Source organism: Sus scrofa, chromosome 7 (genome assembly GCF_000003025.6).
Source record: "Sus scrofa isolate TJ Tabasco breed Duroc chromosome 7, Sscrofa11.1, whole genome shotgun sequence".
NCBI lineage: Eukaryota > Metazoa > Chordata > Mammalia > Artiodactyla > Suidae > Sus > Sus scrofa.
The window spans coordinates 63,515,161-63,540,677 of NC_010449.5; the positions used below are offsets into that span (position 1 = coordinate 63,515,161).

At 38.2% G+C, this 25,517-nt stretch overlaps 1 long non-coding RNA gene across 3 annotated transcripts in view; it reads left to right on the plus strand.

Annotated features, from left to right (window-relative positions):
- The window catches only part of LOC102161914, a 45,331-nt gene extending 21,092 nt beyond the window's left edge, over positions 1 to 24,239 (plus strand). The window contains exons 3-5 of one of the 3 annotated variants that reach the window (XR_001297925.2): positions 1,078 to 1,176; positions 14,504 to 14,680; positions 20,618 to 24,239. This is a non-coding gene — a long non-coding RNA (uncharacterized LOC102161914). Of the gene's footprint in view, positions 1 to 1,077; positions 1,177 to 8,790; positions 8,823 to 14,503; positions 14,681 to 20,617 lie in introns of those variants that run through there. The other 2 variants (XR_002345853.1, XR_002345854.1) reach the window with 2 other exon arrangements.

Here is a 25,517-nt window from a genome sequence, read left to right on the forward strand (position 1 = left end):
AGATTTGAAGAAGGAGAGTCAATATGCTGTATAGGCAGACAGACCTTGGCTGCCCTCCAAGCTGCACACAGCATAAACCTGTTTATCTCCCACGTTTCACAAATTTCAAAAACATATGAATAATCAGGCAAGAAACTGGATAAGTGATTCACACTAGGGAATCTAACCAATATTCTGATGAGAGAGTTGCTAAGACATTGGAGCAAATAGACTTGTATTGTAGAAACTGCACATAATAAACTTGATTAGTGGTTCAAAGGAGAAAACATTGTATATCAAAACGAATCTGAAGAGGGATCCCAACCCTCTGAACTTTGGTGGGATATTTATATTCAAGTTACCTGGGTAATTGAGTTCAAAAATATGCTTTCTCCCATACCATTCCAATTATTTGTCAGTGAGCATTTGGATGTCTTTTTAGTTGTCAAGTTAATTTATTTCTAGATTCCTGGATCTCAGTATTGGAGGCCATTGCCTTAAAATCCCCCAAAACAACAACATATATTTTAAAGCTAAATTGCCAAACATACTTATGACTTATTTATTTTGTGGGAGCAAATTTTCTTAAATAGTTACTCTCATTTTTATAATTGAAGATTAATTGCTTAGTAATAAGTAAATTAGGCAAAGGTATAATTATTGATATATTTACTGTTTATTTTTCTCTTAATTTCTGTGATTTCATCTTCAATTGCTGATTTTTTTAACTCCTCTTTTCCTTATCTCCATGGTTATTTTGCTTTAGCATTCAGTTGTAAAATGGAAGTTTTCAAAAGTTTTGGGGCTGAACTCAAAAGTATGCTTTTGTCCTGAAGATCTCTTAAGATTGCTTATGACTTTCAGGCTTGGATACTTCCATAAACTAAATTTGCATATTATAATCATAGAAAGATGAACTTTCTATTTGCTTAGTATCTGTCTACTAGCATCTAGTATAGACCTACCATCTTAGTACCACGAGAATGTAGGTTTCTTTACATTTGCAAACACAAAATACGATTTCAGAGAGAAGAGAAATCATATAAAGCCTTTAAATTAATGTTGTATACCCCACAACTTTTTTTTTCTGTATTGCAGAGAGAAAGGCTAATTGCTAAAACTTTTTGAAGTCGGAAAACTTGGTTAAATTAGTAACCAAGGGCATCATCATCTTAGCAACAGGAAGTCTTCGAAAAGGTAGGTGACCCAGAAATTGATGTTACAAATGAAATTGCTACATTTGATCTTCTTGATGAAATCCTTGCCTCGAGAATTCCTATATTTGAGTCTACTGCCAATTATCTTACCAAATTTTTTTCTTGCCTTGACATTTTCTCTTTTTCTTGCTTCTTGTCTCAGGTTTATCTTCTTTAGAATTAGACACAGAAATTGATTGAATGGCTGCACCGATCAGGATTTGAAAACCTAGTATCAGGTGTATTCCTGCCCTGAGCAATCTCTTCTTTAGCAACAGGACACTTGCATAAAGGGAGCATCTTTTCTTCTTCTCCCTGACTTTGTAAAATGTGATAACATTTCTCATAATTTTTAAAGCCTACTTCATGGGAAATCTTGCTGCAAATACAATATAAAAGCTAAAATGCATTTCTTAAAATGTATTACCTATGTACAGGTAAGTGTCAAGTGTAATTTTGGGAATAGCTAAGAGTGATACTAAAATTATTTACAACCTCATCAACAGTCTGAAGGCTCAACACTTTGATTTTTGTAATCACAGGAAATTTTACTAACCCCTCTGTATAAGTTGTAATTTGTGTGTATGTCCATAAAGCTGCAGTAAGGTCTGTGAACCTCAATTAGGATCAAACATAGCTCTTCACTCAGCCATTAATAACTCTTTTGGAGGGCTTTTAAAGTGATGACTATTTGGGGTCCAAAATGACCAATAAACCTCATAAAATCTACACACCATAGGAACTTAAGAAATAATAGATTTGCTCAAGTGAACTTTTTAAGTATAACGGCAATACAAACAGAATATAAAGTTTAAAGAAATTCCTTTCTTTTCTCCCCCAGCCCCCTCAATCCCTTTCTGTGGTAGTAAACATTAATGATAGTTTCTCATGTGTTTTAAGAGAACTTTTTATTTATATGCAAGCATTTCTTCTTTTAAATCTCAAACAAAATCACACAATATATTTACTATTGTGAACTTACTTTTATTCACTTGACCATATATTTTGGCCATATATTGCCATATATGTAGGTCTACCTCATAGCAGCTTCACAGGATATCAGATAATATGTTATAATGGATATAACCATTCCTTTATTGATGAATATTTAGAGGGTTTTTTTTAAGAAGACTTTTTGCTTTTCAAATAATGCTTCAGCAAACCTAAGCATGTTTTGTATATTTTAAAAAATGTATTTGTAAATGTAAATAATTGCTTAAAGTGAAATTGCTAGGTAAAAATACATTTACAATTTTTGAATGATTTCATTATATTATTGATACAACCTTTACCTTGATAGTTTTTGAGAGGCAGGTATTTTGAGAAGAGTTGAGATGAGTTCTGCGTGTGGCACATCTGCCTGCCATTCCATCTTTTCAAGCTTGGCTTAACACAGTTCAGTGGCCAAATTGGGAAAGAGAATACCACTCTGGCCTATGTGCTAGGGTAACAGCTATCACTGGAGAGAAGGCAGCTCTGGGATGGGGAGGGAACAAGCTGGGAAGCATAGGTACCATCTGTTTAGGATCGGGTCTGAGTTTTCACCAGTTTTCTAGCAGCCTTCCTGACAAATGTGGGGGCTGCAAAGCAGAATCAGGAGCCTTTCACACAGGCACCTATGAGAATGGAGATGGAGGTGAATTAGAACCATGTCACACACACACACACACACACACACACACACACACACACACACACACACACACTTGCACAACCTCTCTTTCTTCTCAGATTCTTATCCAGGTGTGTACTTAGCCTTTTCCCCATCTTAGACCAGGCTTCTAAAGAAGTATTGTTCTCGGTCAGTCATGGCTGATCTTCATCAGGCAGAAGTCCTCGAGGCTCCCTCTCTATTTTACCCTTCAGCTTTTCTCTGTTCAAAGAATCCAGAACATTTATATGACATGACCCTATCACTGGATTTGAAGAGATATCCTCATCCTTGAAACTGCTACTCCTCATTCAATATTTTCATCTGGCCTGGCATTTTATGAGTCCCATTTTTATCCTTAAATAGAAACTTGGAAGTGACTTTTAATTTACACCCAAGATCTCAGCCTTTTAAGTTGAGGGTTACTTTAATGTTCTCAAGGTTGTTATACTAAGAAGTTTAGTTTGTATTCAGTATTAGCATGCTAGGTGCCATGGTAGGGCCTGTGGATGCAAAGATGAATGAAACACAGTTCATGCCTTCCAGAACCTCATAAAATGGTGAAGAGACTGCACACACTAAAATACAGGCTACTTTTTGATAAGTGTTAAGACAGAAGTATTTAATAAAAATCCTATGAAGGAGTTTCCGTCGTGGCACAGAGGAAATGAACCTGACGAGGAACCATGAGGTTGCGGATTTGATCCCTGGCTGCGCTCAATGGGTTAGGGATCCGGCGTTGCCATGAGCTGTGGTGTAGGTCGCAGACCAGGCTCAGATTTGGCATTGCCATGGCTCTGGCGTAGGCCAGCAGTTATAGCTTCGATTAGACCCCTAGCCTGGGAACCTCCATATGCCAAAGGTGCGGCCCTAAAAAGACAAAAGACAGGAGTTCCTGTCGTGGCGCAGTGGTTAACGAATCTGACTAGGAACCATGAGGTTGCGGGTTCTGTCCCTGCCCTTGCTCAGTGGGTTAATGATCTGGCGTTACTCTGAGCTGTGGTGTAGGTCGCAGACGTGGCTCGGTTCCCGCATTGCTGTGGCTCTGGCATAGGCTGGCAGCTACAGCTCCGATTCGACCCCTAGCCTGGGAACCTCCATATGTTGCGGGAGCAGCCCAAGAAATGGCAAAAAGACAAAAAAAAAAAAAAAAAAAAAGACTAAATAAATAAAAATAAATAATAAAAAAATCCTATGAATTCCCACTTCTGGAAATGTATGCTGTATGTGAACAAAAGGATACATAAACCAGTTGTTCACTGCAGAGTTGTTTGTGATGTGAGTTAAGGAACATCCTGAGTGCTGTTAACAAGGACACTTTGCCAGGTTTAATAAGTGCTCTCTATGCATTGATAGAAAGTGATCTCTAGGATATATTTCTATATGAAAGAAGAAGCTGCAGAACATATATATGTGTGGAACATACATATGTGTAGCATATATTTCCTTTTGTATAAGAAATACAGGAAAATAAGAATATGTATTGTTACATGCATAAAAACATTGGAGGACCCCATTAAAAACTAATACAAGTGCTAACCCCTAGGGGGCATCAGGTCGTGGGGTGGATGGGAAAAGGGGTGAAGCACAGCTTCTCAAGGCATACTTTCTTAGTCATTTTAATTTTTGAACCATGTGAATATGTTACATTCAAAAATTATATTTAGTAAATTTACGTTATAAAATAAAATTTCCCCCTCCAAGCTCTGCATTTTCTTGGGAATGCTTAGCTACACTGATGTGGGCTAAAGAACAGTATATGGGACAGGACAAGGAGACTCTGAACAGAAGAAAGAAGCCTTTAGAGACCACTGATTTTTTCTTACCATATTCTTAGATCCACTGTCTCGTGGAAATTATGTTCAGTAGAGCTTGGAGGAAGAATAATGCTCTCTAAAAAGTTCCCAGAGATGGAATTTCTTATAAACAGGTCATATGTGAGACATGGAATAGACTTCATTCCTTAAACTTCCTACAGGTGAGGCAGTTCAGAGTGGCCACCTCTGAGTGAGTTGATCTGCTTAAGCCATGAAATTGAGCAATATGAAAATTTTCTTTAACTTTTAAGGTCTTATTCTGAGTTACAAAGAGAGATTGGCTGCCTTGCCACAGAAATGCTACTTTTCGTTGGCAAGGATGTGCTCCATAAATTTCCCAGAACACCACATTTTAAGGTGATTTGGGGAAAAGTAGTGGGATAGAATTAGATCTTGAGAATTCTCTGGTCACTTCCATGAACTGAGATTATGAGAGGTTATGATGAAAAGGAGGTAGAGCATAATAGCTTGTGAGAAAAAAAAGGTGTTGATGATTTTATGATTATAAAATGGTTGAAGAGTGATATAATCATCACACAGACCACACAGGGGCAGAAAAGACTGCTAGTGGATGAGGGGAATTTTACTTCTTTGTATGTTTCTGCACTAAATCTTCTCCTCCTGCTGCTGCTGCTCCTCCCTTTTTGGCTCGTTTTAGTCATTTTTGTCCATAATGCTACACCCAAGTAATAAGCCCCGGGTATCCAGGGAGCTGGCAGCAAGTGGCTGGCAACATGGGGGTGGGGGTGTGAGCATGAAGACAAGTGACTCACCATGATTCACCACCTTCCATTCACTGGTTTCTTTAGTCCCCCCCCCAACCCCTCTATTATTTACGCTCTTGGTCTCAAATCAAGATCCTGTAGAAAAGGATCTGAGAAGACCTGGTGACTTGGAAACAAGGTTTCCAGAAAAGATAAAGTATCCAGCCTAAACCTAGAATCAGGTTCTTTGGCAAAGTACTAGTGAGTCATTATTTTTATTTGATTACCCACAAATATGAACACGTTAAACAAGAAATTGCCTGCAATCAGGACCACTTGTTACATAACATCCGTAAGAGGGACTCAGGTGAGAAACAACTCTGATTATAGGTATTTAGCCCAAATGTACATCAGTTGTAACTCATTAAATATATTTCTTTTAGCAGCTAATTGAAATACTTTATCAGTGCAAGTCTTGACAAACAGTTATACAAACACACATGTAAGAACATAGGGGAAGTTAAATAAGACTTATACACTTTAACAAAACGATGGCTTAATTTGTACTCCCTTTGTAATTTTAACTAAATGTTGTGGCGAGTATTTCTTACTTTAAATCCTAAGGATATGGGCGTTGACTACACACAATATGAAAATACTTCAGGAGGCTTGTGATTAACGCCATGGTACCCAGGCACAGTTTATAGAGACTTTCAATCAAAGACAAAACGCCCAAGTGGATGATGAAACACACAAAATAGATGGGTATATACAACCAAGGCCTTAATTCCAGTGTCTCATACCAGCTTAGCTTTATCTCTTGGCTTATCAGGAATGTCTCCAAATAAGCATTCTCTGCACCTGTCCCAAGGCTACCCTAGGGATCAGCCCCTAGGGTAGGGTGGCCAGATAAATACAAGATGCCCAGTTACATTTAATTTCAGGTAAACAATGAATAATTTTTTAGTATAAATATGTCTCAAATATGCATGTGACATGCTTAGGGAGATGCATGCCATAGCTCTTACCTGCTTACTCTCTGAGGCAAGGTGCTTCACAGGTTTGACATGCTTACATCCAGAATTTCAGTCTTGCACCACAGTCTGGTTCTCTTACGGGGTACTGCCTCACCCTCGATTGCCTATTTGCTTCCTCCCAATAGAGCATTTTGTTCATACTCCATGTTTTCAAAGAATTTTTTTTTTTTTTGTCTTTTGTCTTTTTGTTGTTGTTGTTGTTGTTGCTATTTCTTGGGCCGCTCCCACAGCATATGGAGGTTCCCAGGCTAGGGGTCGAATCGGAGCTGTAGCCACCGGCCTACGCCAGAGCCACAGCAACGCGGGATCCGAGCCGCGTCTGCAACCTACACCACAGCTCACAGCAACGCCGGATCGTTACCCACTGAGCGAGGGCAGGGACCGAACCCGCAACCTCATGGTTCCTAGTTGGATTCGTTAACCACTGCGCCACGACGGGAACTCCTCAAAGAATTTTTTAAACATTAGTGACTAGAGGGAGACATTCATTACTTTGCCACCAACTGTAATAAAGAGAAAAATTCTAAAACCTACTTTCTTTTCCCTATCTCTCTCTCTGCAAATTTCAATTTTTTTCAAAGGCATGTCCATAAAATTTAGAGCTAGATTTAAAAGTGTGGACAGATGTGGAATAACATAGGAGGGTTCCTTTCAGACTAGGTACATACCCCTGGGTTGGTTCCTAGGGGTTGTGGTAAATAAAGAAAGCTACTCAAAGGTTTAATTCTAGGAATTCCCATTGTGGTGCAGTGGTTAGCGAATCCAACTAGGAGCCATGAGGTTGCATGTTCGACCCCTGGCCTCGCTCAGTGGGTTAAGGATCTGGCGTTGCCGTGAGCTGTGGTGTAGGTTGGAGATGTGGCTTGGATTTGGCGTTGGTGTGCCTGTGACATAGGCCAGCAGCTGCAGCTCCAATTAGACCCCTAGCCTGAGAACCTCTATATGCCACAGGAGTGGCCCTAGAAAAGACAAGAAAAAAAAAAGTTTAATTTTAAAATTTCTAGATCAGGCCAAGTACCACCACTCCTAAACTCCAGCAACCAAAGAAATGAACAGTAGAGTGGTAGAATAAAGAATAAGGAATGTAGAGTTGTCGGAATTGGGATTGAGACCTGGCGCTGAACCTGAAGCAGCTGTGAGATCCTAAGCGAGTCACTCAGCCTCCATGCACCTCAGTTTCCTCCTTAATAAAAATGGGAATAGTGGGGCAACTGTGAAGAGAAATATTGTTTATAGAAATGATTTGTAAACTTCAAGTTCCATCTAGACGTTTGTAGTGATGATGATGATGAAAATGACGGCCAAGACATAAACATTACAGGAAGGTATTTATTAAAGAAATATTTTATTTCAGACCCGAAAAATTTTAATATCTGTTCAGTTCACAATACATTTATATTTATGTATACAAAAACGAGTGTTATTCTTATATGCAATGGGAAGAGAAAAAAAGCACCAAAAAACCCACAATTCTATACACTTTTAGAAGAAAGGTTACTAAAAGATTTTGTGTTTGAGTTCCCATCATGGTGCAGTAGTTAACGAATCTGACTAGGAACCATGAGATTGTGGGTTTGATCCCTGGCCTTGCTCAGTAGGTTAAGGATCCGGCGTTGCCGTGAGCAGTGGTGTGGGTCGCAGACGCGGCTTGGATCTTGTGTTGCTGTGTCTCTGGTGTAGGCCGGTGGCTACAGCTCTGATTTGACCCCTACCCTGGGAACCTCCATATGCCGTGGGAGTGGCCCTAGAAAAGGCAAAAAGACCAAAAAAAAAAAAAGATTTTATGTCTAAAAATGGGATTTTTCAAATTGAACTATAGTTGATTTACAATGTTACATTAATTGCAGGTGTACAGCATGGTGATTCAGTATTTTTATAGATTATACTCCATTAAAAGGTATTACAAGATAGTGATAGCTATACTCCCTGCGCAATACAATATATCCTTGTTGCTTATCTATTTTGTATATAGCAGTAGGTATTTCTTAATCGCACAACCCTAATTTGCCCCTCCTTTTGTCTTTCTCCTCTCTGCTAACCATTATTTTGTTTTTTGTATCTTTGAGTCTGTTTCTGTTTTACATATACAATCATTTGTATCATTTTTCAGCTTTCATATGTGATATACAATATTTATCTTTCTCTTTCTGACTTTTTTCACTAAGCTTAATATTCTCTAAGTCCATCCATGTTTTTGCATTCTTTTTTATGGCTGAGTAATATTCGATTATACACACACACACAGACACACACACACACACACATATACACACACCACGTCTTCTTTATCCATTCATGTGTTGATGGGCATTTGGGTTGCTTTCATGTCTTGGCTGTTATAAATAGTGCTGCTACAGACATCAGGGTGCAAGTATCTTTTCTAATTAGGGTTTTCATTTTTTCCAGATATATACCCAGGAGAGGAATTGCTGGATCATGTGACATCTCTACTTTTAGGTTTTTGAAGAACCTCCATTCTGTTTTCCATAGGGACTGCATCAACAGTGTATAAGTTTTCTCTTTTTTCCACATCCTTTCTAACATTTATTATTTGTAGACTTTTTGATGACAGCTGTTCTGAAAGGTGTGAGGTGATATCTTATTGTTGCTTTGATTTGCATTTTTAATTAGGAATGTTGAGCATCTTTTCATGTGCCTGTTAGCCGTTTGTATGTCTTCTTTGGAGAAATGTCTATTCAGGTCTTCTGCCCATTTTTAATTGGGTTATTTCTTTGGTACTAACATTGATATTGATATGATATTGATATTGATATGAGCTGTTTGTATATTTTGGATATTAACCCCTTGTCAGTCATATAATTTGCAAATATTTTCTTCCATTCTTTGTCTCTTTGTTTTATTAATGGTTCCCTTTGCTGTTCAAAGCCTTTTAAGTTTATTTAGGTCCCATTTGTTTATTTTTTGCTTCTGTTTCCCTTGACTGAGGCAATGTATCCAAAAAAATATTGCTATGGAGTTCCCATTGTGGCTCAGTGGTAATGAACCCTACTAGTATCCATGAGTACATGGGTTTGATCCCTAGCCTCCCTCAGTGGGTTAAGGATCCAGTGTTGCTTTGAGCTGTGGTGTAGGTTGGAGATGTGGCTTGGATTTGGCGTTGGTGTGCCTGTGGCATAGGCCAGCAGCTGCAGCTCCATTTGACCTGTAGCCTGGGAACTTCCATATGTTGTGGGTGTGGCCCTCAAAAAGACAAAAAAAAATATTGCTATGATTTGTCAAAGAGTGTTCCACCTGTGTTTTATGGTTTAAAGTCTTACATTTAGGTCTTTAATCCATTTTTAGTTTATTTTTGTATGTGATGAAAAATGGGATTTTTAGCGTGTAATTTATTTAGAATCATGTTGAAAAGTGGATAACATACATTGTAAATCAACTATGCTTCAATTTAAAAAATAGATAACAGAGTGACATACTGAGCAACATTTTGTTTAAAGTCTTCTATTTTGGGTCAACATTCATTCAACAACCAGCCTATTTATTTTGTACAAGCCTCAGACTCTATTATTACTATTATTATTGGTGGTGATATTACCATTTAATATAACAGCTTGGAGTTTTCCATACACAGAGAAAGCTTTCATGATGTGTTAAGTGTATCCATTTGCTTAGTAATAAAGCAGAGGGAGCAAAAGAAGAGATTGAACCAGAGACCCTCTGGTGTCTTTTTAGCGCTTCCATTCTATGCCCAAGGAAAAGAGTGAAGGTTTGGGAAGAATGAGTTATCGGGCACTGGGTACAAACTGACCGAAGAATATTTATCCTTGTTTAATTTTACTTCATTTTAAAAACTTTGCAACAAGTATACATGGGTTATAGAAAACCAGAGAATATAGATAAGCAAAAAGAAGAACATGGAAATTACCCCAAACTCTCCCCTCCAGTGTACAGTAGATAAATGGCTGTACCAGGCAGTAGAACTCATCAGAGCACAGAAAGCCTTGAAGTGGCATCTTCCATAAGAATTATAGCAAAGCACAAGTGAGGTGTGTGTGTGTGTGTGTGTGTGTGTGTGTGTGTGTGTGTGTGTGTGTGTGTGTGTGTAGGAGGGCAAGCTCTAGAGACGGCTCTGTTTTAAACATCTTACCTTAAACATCTTCCCTAATACCAGTCCTAAAACTTACTACTAAGGTAATAAGATGATGGTTCATTCCTGGCATTTGACCCAACTGCTCCTGGACTCACAGCCTTCCTCTGGTTTTCCATAAATCTTGCATTGGACTTAGGCATCTCTATCTCCCAGTCTGGAATTTCTGGGCTAACAGTACTATTCATCTCGCAGGGTTGTTGGAGGATTAAATGATGTAATAGTTGGAAAGGGCTTAGAACAGCATTGGGCACATGGTAAGCCCTCCTCATTGTCAATTCTAGCATAATTGCTGTCTCAATTCACCTTCCAAACAGGCCCCATTTTCTGCTTTGTATGCCATGAGAGAGACTTAGGCAGAAATTGTGACTCAGATTTACTAGCTGTATGTCCTTGGACAAATTAATTAACTTCTTGGTAATTGTGAATTAACCCCACAAATATGGAGCAATTTCTGTGCCAGACATTGTGCCAGGTGCTGCAGACCCATGGAGAACAGCTCAAATGTGGCCCCTGTCTGCAGAGTACCCACTGCCTGGCTGGTAGCAGGGTGGGGACAGGAAACTAAATAATCCAAAATAATATAGAGCTGTAAGGAAAGCACATTTGTGTAACTTGAGTTGGATCAGTAGTTAATAGGTGAATCCAACGAGTCAGAGAATCATAAAAAATGTTATCTACTTATTTTATTTCATTTTATTTGTCTTTTTAGGGCTACACCTGCAGCATATGGAAATCCCCAGGCTAGGGGTATAATTGGAGCTGCAGCTGAGGCCTATGCCACAGCCACAGCCAACAGCCACACCAGATCTGAGCCACATCTGTGACCTACACTGCAGCTTGTGGCAATGCCAGATCCTTAACCCACTGAGTAAGCCGGGGATCGAACCTATCTTCACAGACATCATATTGGGTTCTTAACCCACTGAGCCACAACAGGAACTCCTAATATATATGCTTTAAATGTTCTATTTCAATAAGCAGATTAGGGGTTGCCAGGGGACAGGGGAGGGGGAATAGGGAATGATTACTTAAAGGATACAGGGTTCTTATTGGGTAGTGAGAACATTTTGGAACCAGAGTGAAGTGGTAGTTGCACAACATTGTGAATGCACTAAATGCCACTGAATTATACTATCTATCTATTTATTTATTTGGTCACAGCTGGGGCATGTGGAAGTTCCCTATGGTGTGTGGCCAGAGGTCAAACCTGTGCCACAGCAGCAACCCAAGGCACTGCAGTGACAACGCTGAGTCCTTAACCCACTGTGCCATGAGAGAACTCCAAATTATACACTTTAAAATGATTAATTGTATGCTATGTGAATTTCATCCCAATTTAAGAAAATCATACAAATGAGCATTATTTTGTCAATTTTTTGATATAGTGCTAAGGACTTTTTCTTTAGGTATGTGTCCAATAACTGAAGTCCCAGGTCATCTTTCTGGCATAAGTCACACTCACAGCATATGTATTTTGATTTCCAGTTTTAGTTTCTTTAAACTGGGACAAGAACTCAAATACCTGAAAATCTGCATCATAGTCTGTTTGAATTTATGATTTTTCCCCATGTGCAGCTTTTGCACCCACATGTAATATGACAGAAGTTTTTTAGCCATTCATATTTGTCTTTCTACATTATTTTACATAGAAACAACTTTCCTTCTGTACCATATCTTATGAATTTACATAATATTTGTTGAATAATAGAGTTATAATAACAAGTAAAACTGCTGTAAGTTTGAAACAAACATATCTGACTCTCGTGAGGCATACAATTAAATTCAACTAATGGGAGCAGAAATTAGATGGGTGTACTGGAGAGTTAGTTTACCACGTTTGACCCCTTGTGCGGCCAGGGCTATATTCACTATGTTTTACGAAGGAAATTATGTGTGTCAAGTGAGTTGGTTCAGTGGAGGTCAGTTTTCCAATACATGGATTGCATTTCCAGTACAGTGCAATACATGGATGCCTATAAAAAGGATATTAACCTGAATTTAGGGAAGTGATTATAAGCTGAGACCTAATGTTTGGAAGGATCTAACCAGAAAGCCAGGAGATGGTATTGCAAGCACTGCAGATGTCTAGAGAGAAGAGAGGGAGTTCCCATCATGGCTCAGGAGAAAGGAATCTGACTAGTATCCATGAGGATGCAGGTTTGATTGCTGGCCTTGCTCATTGGGTTAGGTAAGGATCCAGCATGGCCGCATGCTGTGGTGTAGGTGCGGATACAGCTCGGATCTGGCATTGCTGTTCTGTGGTGTAGGCCAATGGCTACAGCTCCAATTCGACCTCTAGCCTGGGAACCTCCATGTGCTGCAGGTGCAACCCTAAAAAAAAAAAAAAAAAAAAAAAAAGAGAGAGAGAGAGAGACAGAGAGAGAGACAGAGAAGAGAGAAGAGAGCACCTATAATGGGGGAAGAGCAGGAAGAATGTTTGGGCTATGGTGTGCAGAAGGAGATGTGTGGAAAATGAGGCTTGAAGAGGATTTGCAAGGCATGTTAAGAGGTTTAGACTTTATTTTAGGGACACTAGAAATCCGTGGAAAAGTCTTGAGGAGGAACTGACATAATTACTTTGCTTATTAGAAAGATCTCTTGGACGGCATTCATGCCAAAGGATGGATTAGAGGTAGTGGTGGGGCAGTGGAGGGATGGGATACGAGTGAGGAATGGTAGGGTCTGAACTGAATGTCATGCTATGGGGGCCAAAGAAGAGTGCTTTGGGGTTGAGGGAGAGGGGAAAGACCTGGTTAAAGCTCCAATGAGTCCTGCTTTGGTGCTGGTGCCATTACCAGCACCAATGTAGAGAAAATGGAACTAGAGTAGGTTTGGGGGGAAGGTGAGTGCAGCTTGGAAGATACTGAATTTGAGGTTTTATGAAGCTGTGGTTTGTCCATTGAGTAGCTAGACATATAACTCTAAAGCTGAATCAGCACACAGTAGGTGTTCAAAAACTTAGTTTCCCTTTACTTGGTACCTGTTTCCTTGCTGTTCACCTTCAAGCCATTTTTTTCTCTGCTGTCATCTACTCTGTCTCCTACTTTTTCTTTCTTCCTTTTTTTTTTTTTAAAGCATTTTGGTGTATTTTTTCCAATATTTCTATGCTTTAGAAAAACATAGTTGAAAACATGCTGTATGTACTCTTTTCACTTGCTGTTTTAATGTGAATTTTTTTTTGAGTCTGTCAGTAACTATGATTTTTGATGACTGCTAGTATTCCTATCTTACAGATGTATCAAGCTTCACTTGGCCATTTTTCCATAGTTAGGCATCTAGGTGCTCATGTGTTTACAGATGATCTTTGTTCATTTTGCTGATTATTTCCCTACACTAGTCTTCCAAAATTGGGATTAAAACATTAAACATTTTAAGAGAAACAGGAAAGCCAGTTTCATATTAAGGTTTGGAAGTGATACTGCTGTTTTCTTACCAGCACAGTACTAACTCTTCAAGTCCTATTGATATTAGTACCAAAAAAGGGGGCTTTATGAATCTCACTCATCTTTTTTATTTTGTAAGTGGCAAAATAGCATATTCTTCATCTTAAAGATATTAATGATAATTGTGTATAGTGTTACACACTGTTCAGAAAGAACTACATAGATTTGACCCCTACATTCTAAAAAGTTTAAGAGGGAAGTACCACTGCAAACATGCATGCTTCAGATTCATCAGAAGGGGACCGAAACTGTTAAAACTGCTATCGTGGATGGACCTCCAAATGAGTCTAGAGCAATCACATTTAAAGGATCAGGATGAAAGGACACTTATTACATAGACTAGGAGTGAAGAGACCAGTGGGGACCAGTTGGGACCCCCAGTCTTCACCCAGGCCAAATGTGTATCCCGCTCATTCTCTGTAAAAGCCTCTGCTGTAACCTGCTTCCTCCTCTCTTCCATTGCCTAATACCAAGTGGCTGTAAGGTAACCACCACCTGCTGGGTTCTTTGACTTTTTCCTCCCTTTCCCTTTGGCTCACCTTTCCAAGATCACTTTCCTGTCTCCCAGCTCAGGTCCCAGACAAATCCTGCCATCTCTCAGTGGAAGTGATGGGCGGCACCAGTTTAAAGAACTCACCGATCTCTTGTTAGCCTGGAGTTGTGTTTGAAAAGCAAAAGCCCTGACCGTGGCTGTCAGCCCTCTCAGACACAACATCTGCTGCCTGTCTGTCATCATCAGCTTCAGGTACTGTGCTCACATGGCCAGGCCTCTGTCTACAACCCTCTGCTGTAGCTGTCCTACGAGTGCCCACCTCGCTGGCATGAGAGAGCCCATTCTAGATTCTAGGAACAAATCCTTCCTTGTCTGCCTCGTTCCCACAGAAGATAAAACTGACACTAATAGCAACAAATGACATCTAGTGAGTGCTTACGATTATTCACCTAATTGTTTTGGCCCTTCTACTCCTGACATGACAAGAGACATGCTATAACTTACTCTTGAAGAAATCTGATGACACGTGTGGACAAGCATATTAGCACTTTATCACTGGCATCAAACCTAATGTCCCAGTTCCTATTGTGGCTCAGTGAAAGCAAACCCAACTGGTATCCATGAGGACATGGGTTCAATCCCTGGCCTCGCTCACTGGGTTAAGGATCCGGTGTTGCTGTGAGCTGTGGTGTAGGTTGCAGATGAGGCTGGGATCCCATGTTGCTGTGGCTGTGGTGTAGGCCAGCAACTGCAGCTCTGATCCCTAGCCTGGGCACTTCCATATGCCACATGTGCAGCACTAAAAAGCAAAACAGACACAAAACAAAAAACAACGCTAAAAAATAAGAATATTCACTAAAAGAAAGGCACCAACTTCATACTTTGGCAGATTCTCTTCCTGTGAAACGCCTAATCCTTTTACCTAGTGTTCTTGTTCTTCTTGAGTCTAATCTATATCTGTTTTTTTTTTTTAAACTGTGTTTCACCAATGAGTGCAGTAGAAATAAATGAGAAAGAACTTTAAAAAGCTTTCCCCCTGCTTATTGGCTTCATGCTAATGTGAACCTATGGTCTGAAAAGACGTTTTTTGATTATCTGGGTATGCAGTTATCCTTACCATCGACTAACTGAGAGGTAATTATCATCAAGTATTCATCTGTCAAGGGGGAGTTACAAGTTATGGCAGGTGTTTGGTGAATAATACTAATGCAATTTATTTTACTGTTTACTCTCTCATCTTAGAATGATCAGCTAGTGAAATACAAACTATAGATTGGTACTTAAAATTTTTTTGGTTGCAAGGCTTCTGTCCATCCATGTTAGATTTAAACTTTTTTCAACTTTATTTCACTAATCATATTTCCTGTGCATGAACCACATAATCATGAATACACTGTGCTATGCTAACTACTAGGATTGTATTCTCTTATTTGGTGCTTAAAGTAACCCCATTAGACTGATGCTAATATTATTCCCATTTTATTGATGAGGAAAATGAGACTCAAATTGAACTCCAGAACATTCTGCTCCAAACCACTGTACTATCATGGCATATTTCCTTTTAATATATTTTATTATTTCATGGAAATTTTGTGTTAAAGTAATGGTGAACTATAAACTATTTAGAAGGGTGAACAGTTACCTTACGAATGCTGGTATGAGTCCCAAATTCTTGGGAATTGTTCAGGAATTAGAATGCTCAAGTAAACATCATTGGACTATGCTAAATCTTGGGTTCTGTTTTTACCTTTGCTGCAAAATTAAAACATTTCATCTGTTTTCCCATTTCTGATCAGGCATAGGGAAAAACTAAGAAGTGGAGAGATTTAGAAATGCCTCTCCACCTCTTCAACTAATGTCCTATTTGGTTCAATCTTCTGAGGAGCTGAGATGGGATTATGACCGTACTACTGTGTCTTGTCATGAGAATTCTTTCTATTCTGCATTTATCAGATGTTAATTATTCATACTGCATGATTGAGGCTTATGGAGTCAGAGATTCACCTGCAATATTTGGAATACCAGTGGAGGTCTACATCAACACAGAATTTATACAGCAGCTGGTGCTAGTCAAGGCTAATGATGGAATTTCAGTTTAATAAAAAGACCCCCAACTGAGCACACCATCTTGAAAAAAGTATACTTATCAAACAGCTTTCAATCAGTTCAAGAGAGACACCTTAATTGGGAAGAGGAAGATTTGAGAGTAGTTTGTCATTGTGCCAATTCCAGATCAATAACTGCATGTCTGTGATTTGGTAGACATAGCTTTTATTTTATGTTAAGTAACTGTATCTATATCCTCCCCATTTGAATAAGGAGATTTTGGTTCCACCTGACAATGTTAAATGCTATCTTTTAATTCACCTCCATAGCTTCATAAGAAACACAAGCCAAATTTAGACTTGTAATTATAATGGTCAATATTTTTTTATTTTAAAAACATTTTTATATTTTTGTAGCAAGAAAGCAGTGCTTATAAGATTTTTATATTTTCAAAAAGTGTTTCATTGAAATAAAGTTATATGAGTAAAATTAAACTATGGTGGTTTAACTAAAGGAAGAATATGCTGAGCAATGATGATCTGGAGTCAGATAAAATTATTTTGGAGAAAACTGTACAGGATAATATAACAAGAAACAAAAAGACAGTGGGCTTACTTTTGGAAGAAATTAGTTGGAATACTAAAAAGGAGGGTGACCCAGTCATCAAGTCTTAGTTTCCTTATTTATTAAAAGGAGATATTCATTCAAACTGGTGGCTTTCAAACTGTTTGTAATGACTGGTTTTAGTGGTGGCTTAAGGGGCACTATGGACCAGCAGGGAGGTGGAGAGGCAGAGGGATGCTGGAGCAGGGGCCCAGTGGGAAGGAGGAGGCAGAGCTTGATGAGGGGAGGGAGGATGCTCTGCAGATGCCTTTCTCACTTCACCAAGACAGAGTCCTTTTTTCACTTTTTTCTTCCTTCCTCTCTCTCTCCCCTTCTCTCTCTCTCCCCCTCCCTTCCTTCCTACCAAAGTCTATACCTATCTATATAGATATAGATGAACACATAAAATACTGAGTTTCTGCAGACAATTTCTTTTTGAAAAATAGGGTTCCACTGCTAAAATGTAGTTGGAGAATCACTGAAGTAGACAATTCTAAGTCCTCTTCCTTCTGTGAATTCCTTCCTTCTAGTAACTCTTTGATTACTGTTAGGATTTTAAGATCCACGAACAAAATAGCAGGGGAGGTTGAAAGTTTTTTAGAATACACAACTAATATCTATCTTGCCTGAACTGTGGTTCTGCAAGGAGGCAAAGATATGGATGAAATGTCATCTTGCAGACTCCTACAGAGATATGGAACTATGATGAATAGGTCTAGTCTTTTTCCCCCTTTTTGAGAGCAACTATGCAAAACAGAGCCAAGCTTACTTAGGCACTTAATCTAATAGATGATGTTTGAGCAGAATGACATAATTATGGCCTAAAATTAAAAATCAAAGTCCCTTGCATTTAGGAGATCCTATACTATAAAAGTCAGGGGAATACTTTAAGATAACTTTCCTCATTTTATATGTTCACTCATCAATTAAATCAGTAAATTTTTGTTAAATTTGAGTATGTCAGCCATTCTGCTGGGTGTTGGGGTAATAGTATATTGTTCCTTATCTGTATAGAGATTATGTTTTAGTGGAGGAGACAAAGAGTCAAACATATAAGAATGTAACTACAAATTTTTATAAGTGTTATTAGGTAAAAGAACAGGCTTTTCTGAGGTCGTATATTAGAGAAAACATGAGAGCACTAGGCTGTAGAGAGAGAAAGTGACATAACTGTGCGCTGTGGAGCTGGTGCCAGATTCAGTCAACGTGTTCTCTCTGTCTCACCAGCTTGGCTGTGGAAGTTGAGGCCAATAGTAAGGGCTAAGTGATGGAAATCAGGAATCTTTGTACTCCTTTCCTGGTGTCTCCACTGCTTTGAAATGTTAGGCGACCTTGAGAGACACTTAGATATCTGCATTAAGAATGGAAGCTTCAAATTTTTCAAAGATGTTTTAAACAATTTTTTAAGCAATCTGTTTGCAATGTAGTTGACTAAAGGCTGAAAATAGTTTTCAGAGGTAACAAAGACTGCAATTAAAGAAAAGCAGTCATTTAGTGGCTATAGCAAGACTGCTGGTTATTTCTAGGCTGCAACCAGGCCCAGCAGCTTCCTTGAATCTACACGGCTGTCAAATAAGTGGTTTTGTCTGTGGAAGGTCCAGTCCAAATGTACATCAGTTTTCGTTTTCATTACAAACCTTTGCCTAGACAGGTGTGCCACACCTATCAATTAGAAGAAAAATTAGGTTAAACCATCGTTATTAAATTAGCTAACAGCAAGTATAATGAACTCATTCTCCTGTTTAGAGACTGAGCCAAGTAGGATAGCCTTCAGCCCCTATGCATAAGAAGTTTGAGGCTGTTTTCTCTGGAAAGAACCTGAAGAGTGGAGGTAGGGTGGGCATGACTGATGGCAGATCTCTATATTTTGGAGATCCAACAAACACACACCCAGATGGCATCCTTTCACAAAATGCCAACATTGATTCCCTCTACTTCTGGGAAGCACCTGCCATCAAGTGGTAACAGTTTAAATCTTTTTTTGATTGACTTCCCTCAAGTCAAAGTACCATGAGTTTGGAATGTTTCATTTGTTTTTATATGATCATATTTGCATTTTTATTATAACTAGAGATTGTGTCAGTTTAAATCTTTTTTTGATTGACTTCCCTCAAGTCAAAGTACCATGAGTTTGGAATGTTTCATTTGTTTTTATATGATCATATTTGCATTTTTATTATAACTAGAGATTGTGTATATATTCACTGTATATAAATCTTTGCATTGATGAACAAATGGGATTATAGTACAAATGTTGGGTTTTTTTTGGTACAGACTGTTTGTTTTCTTTTTCCTTTTGCAAACCTCATCTCTGCTCATCTCTTTTCCTGCTACCCTGACCCATACCACAATCTTTGTTATCAAACTAGCTTGTATCTTTGCATATTTTAATCTATATTCATATAACCCTATATATACACATACGTGTACATAAAATATTACATTCCCATGAATGGGTTCTTTGAGGGCCATTTAAAAAAAATAGAATCATATTGTATATACTCTTCCAACATTTATCTTTTTCACTGGGAAATGCCTCAGGAAGATGTTTCCAAGTCAAGTGGTATAGTTCTACTTCATTTTTTTACTACTTCTGTAGTATAGATGGATATTTATGGTGAATGAAAAATTTGATTATTTCTTGACTGGTAGGGAAGAGTGAGCTCTGGGTACAGAGAAGATAAAACACTACAATGAAAGGAAAGCGAGGTACAGATGCCTAAGCCATTTGCCATTAATGATAGAACGGATTAATAGACGAAGAGACATTTCTTGTCCTGAAGAAAAGAATAAAAATAGATCTTTGATACCTCAGCAGCAATTTTCATCACCAAATCAATTCCAGACCACATGGGATAATTAATTCTCTCAGCCCCCTCATATGGTGAGAATTTCAAAAATACCATTAGTCAGAAAATGAACTTAGGAAAACATTTGCAAAATCTCTTGTCATCTCAGAATCTTAATACAACAAGCTACTGAATTGTCATTAAAACTTGCAAACTGAACCTCCTCATCTTGTTCATTTAGGAAGGGGCATCAAACACAGAAAAAAGATTGGATAGAGTCTGGATTGCTCAGTGTATAATTCCTATGCGAGTGCTTGAGCATTATTTAAACCCCTTCACATTCATATCTCTTAAAATCCCTCTTATGTTAATCACATTCATCATTTTGTTCCCATTTTCATTAAAAGAGAAAACATCTTCGTACCAGTACCACCTTAAAATCTGCTGACTGACCCAGTTTTCAAAGGCAGAATCTCCTAGTAAAAATATGTCTCTTGTTACATGTTTGACCAATAAAAACAAAACCAGCTTGTACAATTTAATGTAACTGTACTGCAGACTTCCATGGGACTGATCACTATTTTATTGCCTTAGTTTAATTCAAAGCATTAGAAACCACGGTGAGTATCAGATCTTGCACCAAAGTAATGACTGTGTCTTCTGAATTATCTGGAACTGACAGTGGGTTCGAAAGGGGGGCATCCTTGGATCTTTAATGAAATACCTCTTTTCTGTTCGCTGATTTTTTAAGGTCATGAAGAGTTGGTTGAGAAAGAAGAAAACGTGGAATATCTGGTTTTAGATCATCCCAAACTCTAATTATCCCATCAATAAAATGTCACTTCAGGTCTGGTTATTTGATGAACAGGAAAGAGGTGGAAAATTTAAAAGGCCTGAAGTAACCTTTTGGATTGAAGAGAGACCTTCTCAAATCAGAAGACTTTTTTTTTTTTTTTGGATCCTGGATGTTAGCAGTTTCCTTTAAAAAAAAAATACTCTGGAAACCCTCTATAAATGAAAGAAATGTGTATAGTATGCAAATCAAAGTGTGTTGTCCTCATTTACCCAGTGGAATTCAAAATAAGCCCCAACTTGTGAACATATTAAAGCAGATTGAAATGGATATTAGCGGGATTTGTAAGGAGAAGCACTCCAGTCGGTCAAACATGCTATGCACAAGAACTTTGATAATGTTGTTTTACTGATAATTACCTGCCGGCTGTCACCTCAAAGTGGGATTTCATGCAGGTTGCAGTATTTAAACATTACATTGGGAGCCAAGCCTGCAAAGACGCTTACACCAATCTGGCCATGTTCATTTTATTTCCCAATTATCTGTGACTTTCTTCATGAAAAGCAATGCAGTTAACTCCCTTTTAATTGTGTTTGATCTGTGTGGGCAAGAGAACATCAATACCACATTCCCTCTTCCCAGGTCCAGAGCAGGTTCTGCCCTCTCCCTCACAGACATCAGCAGACACCAGAATTACTGGAAAGCAACACTTCCTGGTGGGCATGAATATTCATCTGACCTCCAAAGCTGGTGGGCTGGGGCCAAGCAAACCCCTTAGACTTATATTAACTAAAGGTGGTTTAAACAGGAAGGACCATCTTATGTGGTCTTCCCAGGGCCACTAGCTCCTGCAGATCCTCCAGCTCGCAGAAAACTTCCTTTTCTTTGTACCCTCCCCCCACTTTTTCCCCCATACTGAACTCCTAATTAAATTTAACAGTTTCAAGAGTTTAAACTGTATACCTTTTTAATTGTGTCCTACTTTGTATTGGCTGATGCACAAGTCTGAAAATGGATATTACAGCTTTTTATGATATAATATCACCCTAATTGGTGCTTCATAAGGCCGTGGCTGAATTCTTTTCAATTGAGCCCTAACATACAGTAACTGTTTCTCTCTGCAAATGCTGGAAAGCCATTCATAAGAGAGGACTGGTACTGCACAATTCCAAAGTACCTTAATGTGTCAAAAATGTTTTGTGAAGAAAGCTACACTGTAAATGCAATCACCTACATTGGTGTTCCCATTGTTAACTGGAAGTGAAAGTATTGCTAATTGTCCTGCGTTTTAGCTGGGTTTTTAAAGCATTATGTAGTAAGTACACCGGAGGGTCAATTTGTGAAGTGAAATACTTAGCATGCAAAGCGTAATACAAGATGCTGTGTAATACTTGACCTCTCAGCATAATAAATGTAGCAGTGAAACGCTGTGCATTCAGTATTCACTGAATAGAGCCTTCGCAGTGGAACAAAACCAGAAAATGTTCTCTTCATTCCTTTTTTTTTTTTTCACTAAGCGAAAATTATTCTTTATAATGGCCATTGCAGCAATTAGCTGGCATTTGGTAGAATAAATGTGCAGAAATAGCAATTTCTTATTTTAAATGAGATTTTGTATGGAGCCTGCAAATTACTTGAGGTATATGAATAATTGTGCCTTAGCTTTATGCTACAGAATAGGGTGTGGGTGGGTATAAAGATTTCCTATTTGCAGTTAAATGTTTAGACATTTTATTATTTTAATTTCACTCACAGACTGCCTGGACTGACCCTGCCTTCCCATTGATCATTTCATGTGCGCCTGGAAGCAAGTGTGCAGATGGCGGGAGACTCCCAATTAGTGCACCATGTTTTTTATGAATGTGACATGTACGTGCAATCAGGTCTCCCCTGGAGGCAATGGCAGTGTAGAGACTTTGAGTTTCTAAATCAATACAAGTTAATAATCTGCATGGAATGGATGTTTATCTATATTCTCTGTGGTCAAATGCAATTGGAAACTTCATTACATTTTTACCCAAAGTTTTTCCCCTTATTGAAATGCATTCTTCCAGGCATTCATGATTCATCTAATTAGCCTTAAATAGGGTATTTTTTTTCTTCTCTCAAAGTGATTCAGTTAATTATGTCCATCTATTCATAATTATAAGGTGGATGAGTCGGATAAAACTGAAATTATGAAATCTGCAGAGATTCAACGAGGTTTAGAACGTACAATGTAAAAAAGGATTGAGTAAATCAGAGCATTGTAATACTTTGTTTTAATCCCCCTCAGCCCACCCCACCCCAACTGCTTTCTCACAGGGTTTTATATACTTACTTTTTTCACTTGTCATTTGTAATCCAACAACTTGCTAAAATTGATTTGAGGTAAGCTCATAGTGATTGATAATACTCACAATAAAGCAAACACCACAAATACTAATAACACTTGACTAATGTGTCCAAAACTATTTTTAATTGAAAAAAACTTTAAAATAACATATCGTCATTTAAAGGTTAACTCTTCAAATAGTAAAGGGAGAAATTTCCTTTCACCCACTGACCACCATCCAAGTTCTCCTACTGATGTACCTACTTTAGCAGCTCTCTTATATGTTCTTATTCCACCTTTTCAAGTCCTTTCTTATTACAGTCCTTCCCATATTTTACTTGCATATTCTATTCATAAGTACGCTACACAATATTGTAAGTTTCAAGCATTTTATTTTATTTTCTCCAGACAACTTTTCTAGCTCAATAACTTTTTTTAGTCTTTAAAATTATGTTTTTGGATTTTTTTTAGTTAAATGAAAGTACAATCTACCTTAATTTTTATTTTAGCTAAGACCGAAGCACATTCAACTTTTTACTCAAACCATTGAGTGATGCCAAAAATTCCTCTGCCAAATGCTATAATGAAGGCAACCCATTATCAAATGACATAGCTCATGTGTTAAATCCAACCTGTGATACTACAAAATTGGAAATAGCCCCAATTAGTGATTGTTCATCTAATCTTGGTAAATGATGTTCTCACATAGCAAGCAGATACTAATTCTCTATCTTTCTACAAGCAAGGCTTGTTGGCTACACTCCCTCACAACAAGCCCCGGAGAGGGTGCTGGGTCATTGTATTACTGTCTTTGCCCAGTGGTCATACTCAAGAGTTTTAACAAATTGCATAGCCACTGGGCAGAAAGAATTGTGTGATTTCTGTCTTATTTGAACTCCTCATGATTTTTTACCAATGAGACAAATAATAAGTCACAATCAGAGTTTTATCATTTGAAATGATTTGTAGTAAACCCAGGTAGCTGACTGCAAAAATAAATTTCTTTTTAAATTGGATATATAAAATGAAAGAATGTGAGTTACGTTATTTTTCTTTTAATTATTCCTTTCTGAAATATCCCCCTTAAGACTTTCCAAAGGAGAAGAGTGGTGGACTGAGGGTAAAATTTCATTCATATCTTTGTGGGGTATATGCAAGTGTTATATAAATAACCATATAAGTAAAGATACTGGTATGTTAGAACAGAGACAGAAAAATGTCAACTGTGTTTTCCCATTACTGTTATTAAATAATAATGCTCTGGTCATGGTGATCTCCTGGATAATTCTTTTCACAAGTTATTTCCTGTCATTGTGATCAACTAGCCAATCTTCACTACATCCTGAGAGGCAAACATTAAAAAAAGAAAGGGAAAAAAAAGGATGATGGCACAAATAGTGAAAATCTGTTGTATGTTAAACTGTTATTCTCAGCCTCATTTTATATCATTGCTGTAAAATCTAATAATATTTTTACCTGGAACACTTCCCAAGGTATAAATAAACTTTCTCTTTCAAATATTGAGTAGAAAACCTATGTGGAGGGTGCTTCCTGTTTTAAGTGTCTACATTAAGAAAGAAACTTTCCTTTCCTGTTTCCCAAGGAAACTCCAATGAAGGGACCTCACTGTACTTCACTTAGATGACTCTCTGTTTTTCATATCTTTTCTCCTACATCCTGTCTTCATGGGGGGTGAGCCTTTTCTTTGGGGATCTCCTCACTCCCACATCTGGTCATCCAATTCCCTGTCTTCGTTGAAGGCTCAGGTCCAGTGTTCCCTCCTCCATGAAGCTTTCTCTGCTGCACTAAGAAGGAATCCCTCCCTTTTCTGAACCACGAAAGCAATTTATCTCTCTGCCTCTCAGATGTTTACATACATTCCATTACCCTTGCTTGTAGGCTTCTTGGGCATAGGATCTAGTCTTGAACTGATGCTAGTGCCTTACACATTGTGAGTGTACAATAAATACCTCTTAAGTGAATAAATTTTATCAGCAAGACTCTGGTCATTGATTCATCATTATGTATGGCAAAGAGTTCCAAAAAAAAAAAAAAAAAAAAGGTTCCGAAACTTAAAGGTACATAGAAAGTCCATTGTACTTCTGTTGTGCCTCATTCTTTGAGAGATGACCAGATTCCAAGTGCCTCTCCCTCCTCCAATGGCAAAATAGTTGTGTGCAATATGGGCAACAGACATTGTGGAATTTCTCACTTTGTCCCCTTGTCTGGTTAAAGATAGGTAAACTTTAATCAACGATAACCTCTCTCATGGATGTCTAATTTGCCATCCTGGTTATCAGGCAGAAATTTATTTTTAAAAAGTTATAAAAGCTAACTGACACTTTTTGAGGGTTGTGTGCCAGAAGCTGTACTGAGGACTTTATAAACATTGTCTCATTTGATTGTCATAATGTCACATGACAGAGAAGCTATTATTACCCCTACCTCACTAGGAGGGAACTGAGTTGAGAGGTTGGATGGCTTTCCCAATTTATACTACCATTCTGGGAAAGAGCAGAACCGGGACCCAGGTTTGTTTAAATC